Consider the following 9569-nt stretch of genomic DNA (forward strand, 5'->3'; position numbering starts at 1 on the left):
GGACCACTGAAGATATTTTAGCGACCCTCCCTGGTGACAACCTTAACCTAACGTGGGTCAACACTCCACTATCCACCTATATGAACCTTCATTAACGTGGAACAAGTCCATTATAAGAACAATTCACTGGACAATACTCACGGCAGTAGGTATAACCTGTAATATTTGATCACTAACTTGAACTATCATCATTATTGTTGTGGAATGTTCCTAAAAGTACAGTAATTATTTTCCTATTATACAGTACAGCATTAATTAATGCCAAGATTGATGCCATAAAACTATATCTAAGTATAACTTAACCCAAATAAAATACCCCATTTGTTTGTAAAGTTTCCTGGCTTTTCCATGCCGTCGACACCCCAATAGTCTACAGTATATTATTTATAAAACATATATGAAGGCCTTTTAATAAAATACGGGCAAAGCCTAAGTAATCTACTTTAGATATCTAATTGTTTCAAAAAGTCATTAACACAATAACTAATTTGTGAAACTAGACTTAAAATCAGGTAAAGTAGTACCCTGTACCTTTGTAGGATATTTAAACTATTTTTTTACCCCAAGTGCTGAAGACAAAGGTATTAGGTCAACCATATTTGACAAATATTTTGACACCGTGAAACTAACTTCATACAGTAAAGATGGTCAACATATTTAAGACCATCCATAAAGGCCTTTTAAAACTTACGGGCACAGCGTAATCTACATAAAATATCTAATTATTTCAAAGGTCATTAACATAATTACTTGAATTTTTAAACAGTGATCCCAGATCCTTCATAAAAACTAAAACCACAAAGATATACACTGTACTGTACCTTATGTTACAGCAGAGAGTTTCCAATGTGGTGCAGCATGAGACCCGTTAACCAAAACAAACCTTCATCTTGTGGCCCATATCTTACATCTTCACGTCACCGTCCTGGAATGAATAACATTTTAACAACTAATAAATTAAATACTCTGGGCAGTAATATTATATAATATGTATACAGTACTGTACAGTATTATATTATACAGGAACTCATTAAATCTTCAAACATTTTAATACAATATTATGGTTAAATTAAGGCATTTCCATAAACCTTTTTAAAGAAAATAAAGAAACACTTTAGAAAATCTTACCTCGACCAATGACACGAGGAACTTCATTAACCATGATCAGCGAGGCTGCAATATGGTAGTTGTCTTAACACTACAGTAACAGCGTATTGGAGCCGTCAACTGTAAACAAAATAACCCTGTCACTCTTTTTGTAGAAACTCAGATAATTTTCTGTTTCAACATGTTAAGAGACGAAACAACCTTCTAAAGGATTGCCAACACGGTTTTATGCCGGGGCACTCCTGTTTAACACAATTGCTCAAGGTATTGGGTACTTGGACCCATATTCTGGAACGGGGTGGTAATATCGACAATATTTACCTAGATTTTGCCAAGGCTTTCGACAGTGTACCCCACGAAAGGCTGAAAATCAAACTGGAAGAGTTCGGAATTCAGGCAAATGTCCTAACGTGGATAGAAGACTTTCTACATGACCGCAAGCAGTGTGTGGTGATTAATGGCACGAAATCATCATCCGTACCTGTCACAAGTGGGGTACCACAGGGCAGTGTATTGGGCCCGCTGTTGTTTGCTTGTTTCATAAATGACATGCCTGACGTTGTACACTCCTCCATACAAATGTTTGCCGATGACGCCATGTTATTTCGGGAAACAAAGAACCAAGCAGACTGTGAAGAGCTGCAGAAGGACCTCGGTAGGCTCCAGGAATGGTCGAAGAAATGGTTGCTGAGATTCAATGTCACGAATTGTAAGAGGATGCACCTGGGGCGTACCAACGGTAAGGAGGCATATCATATGTCCCAATGGGATGAAGAAACTGCACTAGTTGAGACTGAATGTGAGAAGGACCTAAGTGTCTATGTTGACAATGAGCTGAAGTTCTCGGGCCATTGCGAGAGGAAGGTAAATCAGGCAAATAAATTATTGGGTCTCATAAGAAGGTCATTCAGATATCTAGACGGTCCGTTCCCAGTAACGATCTTCAAGAGTGAAGTGCTTCCCCATCTGGTCCCCGAGATATGCTAGGGACTGTCAGTTGGTAAAAAATGTTCAAAGGAGGGCCACCAGCCTGGTGCCTGCCCTTCAGCACCTCAGCTACCCTGAGAGATTGGAGCGCCTGAGCTTGCCTAGCTCAAGATTGAAGAAACCGCAAGTCCAGAAAACTGTGAGGGCAAACTTTCGGTGTAAGAGTTGTGAACTCTTGGAACAATCTGCCAGAAAGTGTTGTGACGGCACCGAGTGTGAGCGCTTTCAAGACAAGACTTGACCACCACTGGAGCAGGTTCAGGTACATTCAGGAGCCAGTGCATGCCCAGTACTTGCCAACAGTGCGTAACAGAGACGTGACCGATCGCCCAAGCGGCTAACGAGCCGATTAGTGGTGAAAAGGATAAAAGTAAAAAGTAAAATTGATGAATAAAATGTATAAAGACAATTTTTTTTTATAAAAGCCAATACATGCAATGTAAATATTGTGGTACTGTATTGTATTTTTAACTCCCATGAGAAGACAAAACTTGACTTCACCACAAGTTAACTCTGGTCAATTGCAACAACTTACTTAATACAACTTACTAGTCACTAATGGATAACACCTGGTAAATTCACAAGTTATATCCCACTGCCATAAGGGTTTAATTATCTATAAACGCCGATATTGTGAAGCGTCTCGTGATTTTTCCTTTCCCAGAGAATTAAAACCTCACCATGGAACACATGATTTGGTTAGGTTAGGATTCAACCAAATACTGTAGTGACAAAAATGTAAATTTGTCAAAAAATAAACTGCAATTTTACATTAAAGTTTCCAAAAGTCTCTAGCTAATTTTTTTACTACAACCTGTAATTTAACCATAAATAAAAAGTACCACATTCTTATAACCAATTTCTTTTACTCCAATTAAATAAAAAAAGAACCAAATACTTCCTCAAACAAATTTTTACTTCAATTAAATAAAAAAATCTTTCCCAAAATCCCACCTTCGTTAATATATAGGACTAACCCGCCATAGTGCCGATGCTGCTGTATCATCTCACGTCCAGAAAATGTCTCAAATATCACCGTATAGTTTTTTCTGTTTAATAAACCGGGGAAGTTAGGTTAGGTAGGTTTGTTTGGTTAGGTCTGTCCTTCATAACCACAAATGTTAAGTAGCGTTTATTTAAAAAACATCCATTTACTAACATTACCACAAACAGTGTCCACTATAATATAACAATGAAAATCTGACGTTTTTATAATAGTTATCAATCCATTTTGCTCTTGGGTTAGTCATATATAATTACCCCCACCTCAATTGGACGACACAAAGATCTTAACTACCATCAACTTCAACGATCCATGAGGCTGTAATGAGGTGGTTGTCTCCTCCATCTTCAACAGTGACAAGCAATAAATTGTATAAAAATTTGTATAATGACTGTTATTGCCAATGGCTTCAGCTACAGTGCTGGCATGTGATGCCATTAAATCTTTCGACCCGTGACCTCGCCAGATGTAGAAGTGTTTACAGACAAGTCCTGGCTCTGGTGAGTGGACTGTCTTCGGCGGGTGGTGGTGCTGCCCGCCCTGCCATGAGACAGATCGCCTTCTCTCGTGAGGCTGTGAAGACCAGCCTTCTGCTGGCACTGATGAACACCGACTCATAATCCTGTCCGAGAATTTGTGCTGGGACAATTTACTCAGTACTGTTGTCTCTTGGAACACCATACTGATCTGCACTGACCCGCACTTGTAAGTACAGCCAAGTGGTGACATACCCCTCGGTACTGAAATATTGTTGACTAATTACACCTACTCGTTTGTGCCTTATCTGGAGTAATAAGACAATGCAGAATGAAGCATAACTAAGATTACTAGAATTATGAACTTTGTGTTATGTCACTATGTTTAATAAATAGTAATTAAGATAAAATTGTGTGAGACTAACTCATTATGTATCAGATGGATCACCATGTAATATTATGAACATCTCCTCTGTAGGTTTTGACCACATCAATAAATATTGAATGAGTCAAAAGGCGAGTTTCAATCATTCCCTTCGACTTGCCCGTCACCTGAACGACCTTAACCAAGGCGTTTACAGTTATGTAATATACACATATCAAATAGTGTATTGTGCATAATGAATATATTTCTGAATATCTTTAAGAGTTGTGAGGGATAAGAGCTTCACCCATTCTACTCTCACTGCACAGTAAGTCAGTGAAGAGTTGTTGATTGAAGGAAATTGTAAATATTTAAGTTTTAATGAAGAATGGTTAGGCTAAGTTAGGTTATGTTAGGTTAGGTGAAGACATTCATAAGCAGGAACACAGGCTATATATATATTTTTTTATGGGTAATAGTCCACCCGGGCACAGGTCATGACCCACAACAAGGTCTAGGGGAGGGAAGAGTAAAAATAAATTAAAAAAATATAAACTAAAAAGGTTATATTAATGTACACCGCCAGAGAAGCATCTTGTTTAAAGTGAGACAGATTGTATGGAAACACAGAAGAAGGCAGAGCATTCAACAGTGTGAGGAAAGAAGGATGTACTATAACAGGTTATTATAGTGTGACCCACATCCACACTGTGGGCAAGACACCAGCCCACAGTACACAGGATGCTACTTGTTAACAGAGGCTTTACTGTATAATTGAATCAATGTTGAGAGAAAGAAACCTAACCTAACCAAACCTAGCCGGGTTACTACACCCAGTATTGATTCATCTTGTTTTGGTAATGAATATTGACGCCGGTCCTGGATTATGTCAACAATTGTATATAATTGTTCTTCCTCTATGAATTTCTTTGTTATCATCTAACAACACAGCCAGGTTGTAACACAGTACCATAAATCATTATAATTTGACCATAATTACGTACAGACAGAGAGACAACTAGAAGGAAAAACAAAATGTACTATAAGTAATATTTCACATAGTGTGTTGTGTTACACCAGGTGGAGGGGTGAGAGGCAGCCGTTCACTACCTCCAACTATTGCTGTCTCAAGTTTGTAAGTCATATTAACTATACTGTACAATATTATATTTTCATCAATGAGTTCTGATATAATAATAATTTTTAGGGTAATTGCTTCGTTTAGTAGATAATTAGGTGACTAGGCGAGAACTACTTTGTCTGGCGCACATCACTTGTCTTTCTCGGTGGTGATGCGGCGGTACACAGCCAGTCATCTCCACTCAACGCCAGTCACCAGTGTAGGTTTATGAGCCACACAGATCAGGCGGCTGCTCTCAGGTCCACAAAAAACGTCAAATTACACCATATAATAGGAAGTTCTTTCTGTTTAATATGCCGGGGGTTCTGAAAGGTTAGGTTAGGTTAGGTTAGGTTAGATCAAGTTTGTTTGGTTAGGATGGCAAGGTCTTCTAACAATGCTTCTGCCACTTTCTTTTGTCATCAAATATAATTAGGTTAGGTTAGGTTAGGTTAGGTTAGGTTAGGTTTGGTTTGGTTTGGTTAGGTTGGCAAGGTCTTCTAACAATGCTTCTGCCACTTGCTTTTGTTATCAAATATGGTTAGGTTAGGTTAGGCTACGTCACGTTTAATTTAGAAATAACCAAGTTTTAACACATTTTACATAACTGGGACAGTGTTCACTACAAAACAGTGAAATTAAAACGTTTTTAAATTTGTTTAATATTGAGCAGGTGTTAAGTGTTGCAGTAGTGGGTGTTGCTTCTGGTAACATGTGTTGGTGGTGACTCAGTGACTCTCAGCTGGTGTTAAGTGTTGCAGTAGTGGGTGTTGCTTCTGGTAACATGTGTTGGTGGTGACTCAGCTGGTGTTAGTGGGTGTTGTTGCTTCTGGTAACATGTGTTGGTGGTGACTCAGCTGGTGTTAGTGGGTGTTGCTTCTGGTAACACGTGTTGGTGGTGACTCAGTGACTCTCAGCTGGTGTTAAGTGTTGCAGTAGTGGGTGTTGCTTCTGGTAACATGTGTTGGTGGAGACTCAGTGACTCTCAGCTGGTGTTAAGTGTTGCAGTAGTGGGTGTTCCTTCTGGTAACATGTGTTGGTGGTGACTCAGTGACTCTCAGCTGGTGTTAAGTGTTGCAGTAGTGGGTGTTGCTTCTGGTAACATGTGTTGGTGGTGACTCAGTGACTCTCAGCTGGTGTTAAGTGTTGCAGTAGTGGGTGTTGCTTCTGGTAACATGTGTTGGTGGTGACTCAGTGACTCTCAGCGGGTGTTAAGTGTTGCAGTAGTGGGTGTTGCTTCTGGTAACATGTGTTAGTGGTGACTCAGCTGGTGTTAAGTGTTGCAGTAGTGGTGTTGCTTCTGGTAACATGTGTTGGTGGTGACTCAGCTGGTGTTAAGTGTTGCAGTAGTGGTGTTGCTTCTGGTAACATGTGTTGGTGGTGACTCAGCTGGTGTTAAGTGTTGCAATGAGTGGGTGTTGCTTCTGGTAACATGTGTTGAGTGGTGACCTCAGCTGGGTGTTAGATGTTGCAGTAGTGTTGCTTCTGTTAACATGTTGGTGGTGACTCAGCTGGGTGTTAGTAGGGTGTTGCTTGTGGTAACATATGTTGGTGGTGACTCAAGCTGGTGTTAGTGGGTGTTGCTTCTGGTAACACGTGTTGGTGGTGACTCAGTGACTCTCAGCTGGTGTTAAGTGTTGCAGTAGTGGGTGTTGCTTCTGGTAACATGTGTTGGTGGTGACTCAGCTGGGTGTTAGTGGGTGTTGCTTCTGGTAACATGTGTTGGTGTTGTTGACTCAGCTGGTGTTAGTGGGTGTGCTTCTGGTAGCACGTGTTGGTGGTGTTTCAGTGACTCTCAGCTGGTGTGCAGTGTGTTGCAGTGATGGGTTGTTGCTTCTGGTAACATGTGTGGTGGTGACTCAGTGACTCTCAGCTGGTGTTAAGTGTTGCAGTAGTGGGTTGTTGCTTCTGTTAACATGTGTTGGTGGTGACTCAGTGACTCCCCAGCTGGTGTTAGTGGTGTTGCAGTAGTGGGTGTTGCTTCTGGTAACATGTGTTGGTGGTGACTCAGCTGGTGTTGCTTCTGGTAACACGTGTTGGGGGTGACTCAGTGACTCTCAGCTGGTGTTAAGTGTTGCAGTAGTGGGTGTTGCTTCTGGTAACATGTGTTGGTGGTGACTCAGCTGGTGTTAAGTGTTGCTTCTGGTAACATGTGTTGGTGGTGACTCAGCTGGTGTTGCTTCTGGTAACACGTGTTGGTGGTGACTCAGCTGGTGTTAAGTGTTGCAACATGTACTCAGCTGGTGTTGCTTCTGGTAACATGTGTTGGTGGTGACTCAGCTGGTGTTGCTTCTGGTAACACGTGTTGGTGGTGACTCTCCATCAAGTAAGGCCGCTGGCTGACTGAGTCTGTTTTAACAACAACAGTAGTGACACTGTCCCTACACTCTCCATGTGCACCAACAACTGGTGGTAGTGACACACATTACCCACCAACAGACAGTACTGTACTAGACAGGTAACACGTCTTACTAAAGTACCACGGTTCACCTTGGCTATATATAAGTTAATAAACAACTCACAGTGACGTAGTGAAGTATTAAATCCTCCAAGTTTGTATTTTAATTAACACATTTTGGTCGACTTAATGTTTACAACCGAGGCGATGAACACTGTTAATAACTTACCACGAACAACTCAACTTTACCTAATATAAACTAACATCACGTAGTTTAAACAATTATTATTTACTTAATATTATCTGAGAAACAAACTTTACTCTACTACTGATACACTTTTAAAGAATTATATTACATCTACTTATTATTGTATTATAAACTGAACACTAAGTAATATTAAGCCATCGTCAGGTAGTTATCGTGACACTAAGTGATAATAAACTATCACCAGGTAGTTATAGTAACACTAATTAATAATAAACTATCACCAGGAAGTTATGTTAAGTAAATATTAGTTAGTTGAGGTTAAGTAATAAATAAACTAGTTCGTGGTAATATTATAACACTGATCAGCTCCCATCCTCCCCTCCCCCCAAGTACCAAGGAAAGTACTTTATATACTTTCTTTGGCCGATAATTTTACATATATATTCATTAGTCTCTGTTACGGTACACCTCGGCTATGAAAATTAGTGCTATGAGTTTACATTAATTTGCGAAGGTTAACTTTTATAATTCAATCAGTGTTTGAGCTGTACTGCCAAGAGGATAAAAGTAAATATTCTTTTACTATTTCATAACTTGATCTGTGTATTATTTTATTGTTTTATGCTCTTATATTGGGTGAAGAAAGTGTTTGTATTACACAGTTATTTATTTTTTTTACTTTCGTCTACATAAAACATATTGTAGTGGCTCCTCTCCCCTACAACTTCCAACTGAGCTCCGGCCGCGCGCCGACCAGCCAATCAGAATCGAATCGAAAAATGTTAGTGACAGGGGGGAAGGAGGTTCAGGGGAAGAATAAAGGGAGGATTGAAGTGAATTTTAGGAGGAGAGAATAGATGCAGTGGCTAAACACCGCTTGCGTGAGGGAGTATAAGATGGAGGCAGCAGCAACTCGCCCGGACGCGGCAGGGAGGCGACAAGACAGAGCCAGGCTAGCGTCAGGTGCGTGTTGGGTTGGGCAATGGATATTCAGTGCTTGGTCGGCTTGATTGTGTGTGTTGGTTTCTTGTGTGGAGGAGATGTCTTGGTCTTCTTAGCTTGATGTCGATTTTCTTCTCACTCTCCTCCTCTTCTTGCTCTCTTGAAGTGTCCATTCATTTGTGTTTGGGTCTTGTTGTTCGTCTTCCTCGTGTTTTAAGTCCTCATAGGTGTGGAAGAAGTCAGAGACGGTGAGGTTGACCACGTGGGCTTCAGCTCCACGGGCCACGTGGTGTTCTTGGTTCTGTGTGGTGGGCGTCTTCTCTTGAGTTTTCTTTTCTTGGTTTTTCTTTTCTGATGGTTTTTTCTTGTCTTGGGAGCGTACAGCAAGGAGGGCCTCTTTGTAGCTCAGTTTCTTGTCGAGACGATCCTTGGCTATCCTGCATTCCTCCTTCCATTTAGGGCAGGTCCGATCGGCGGAGGAGTGTGGGCCACCACAAGCAGCACATTTTTTTACTGTGTTGGGGCAGACCGTGTAGCGGTGTCCGGGGCTGCTACACATGGAGCAGGTGTCCTCCTGCGCCTCACACTTGTTTACAGTGTGTCCGTAGTGCTGGCATTTGTAACACCGTTTCGGTCTGCAGTACGGCTTGACTGGCACAGTTACCCACGCCAGTTGAGCCTCCTTGGGTAAGGTGGAGTGGTGTCCGATGAGGGCAGTGGTGTCGGACAGCTTCTTCACAACTTGGAGTTGCCCCTTGAGGAGCTCACTCAGCTCTGCTTGGTCCACGTGGGCAATTTCGGCGTGGGAGATTACTCCCAGCTTCAGGTTGTCCCACTTGTAGGCAATCATTTTAAATGGAATGCCGTTGATGTCTGGGATCTCCGCGAGTTGTACGGGCATGCCCTTCTCGGCGAAGGTGATCTTGATGTCACCATGGAGCTTCAATCGTTCCACCTTGGTGAC

At 41.3% G+C, this 9569-nt stretch overlaps 1 long non-coding RNA gene across 1 annotated transcript; it reads right to left on the reverse strand.

The window, feature by feature from the left end:
• Positions 1-782: 782 nt before the first annotated feature.
• On the reverse strand, positions 783-7662 carry LOC121873606. The gene is made up of 3 exons (XR_006090276.1): positions 7580-7662; positions 1129-1227; positions 783-925 (listed from the first exon to the last, which is right to left on the reverse strand). It is a non-coding gene; the product is annotated as an uncharacterized LOC121873606 (long non-coding RNA).
• Positions 7663-9569: the final 1907 nt, after the last annotated feature.

The sequence above is a fragment of the Homarus americanus genome, unplaced genomic scaffold, assembly GCF_018991925.1.
Source record: "Homarus americanus isolate GMGI-L3 unplaced genomic scaffold, GMGI_Hamer_2.0 scaffold16974, whole genome shotgun sequence".
NCBI lineage: Eukaryota > Metazoa > Arthropoda > Malacostraca > Decapoda > Nephropidae > Homarus > Homarus americanus.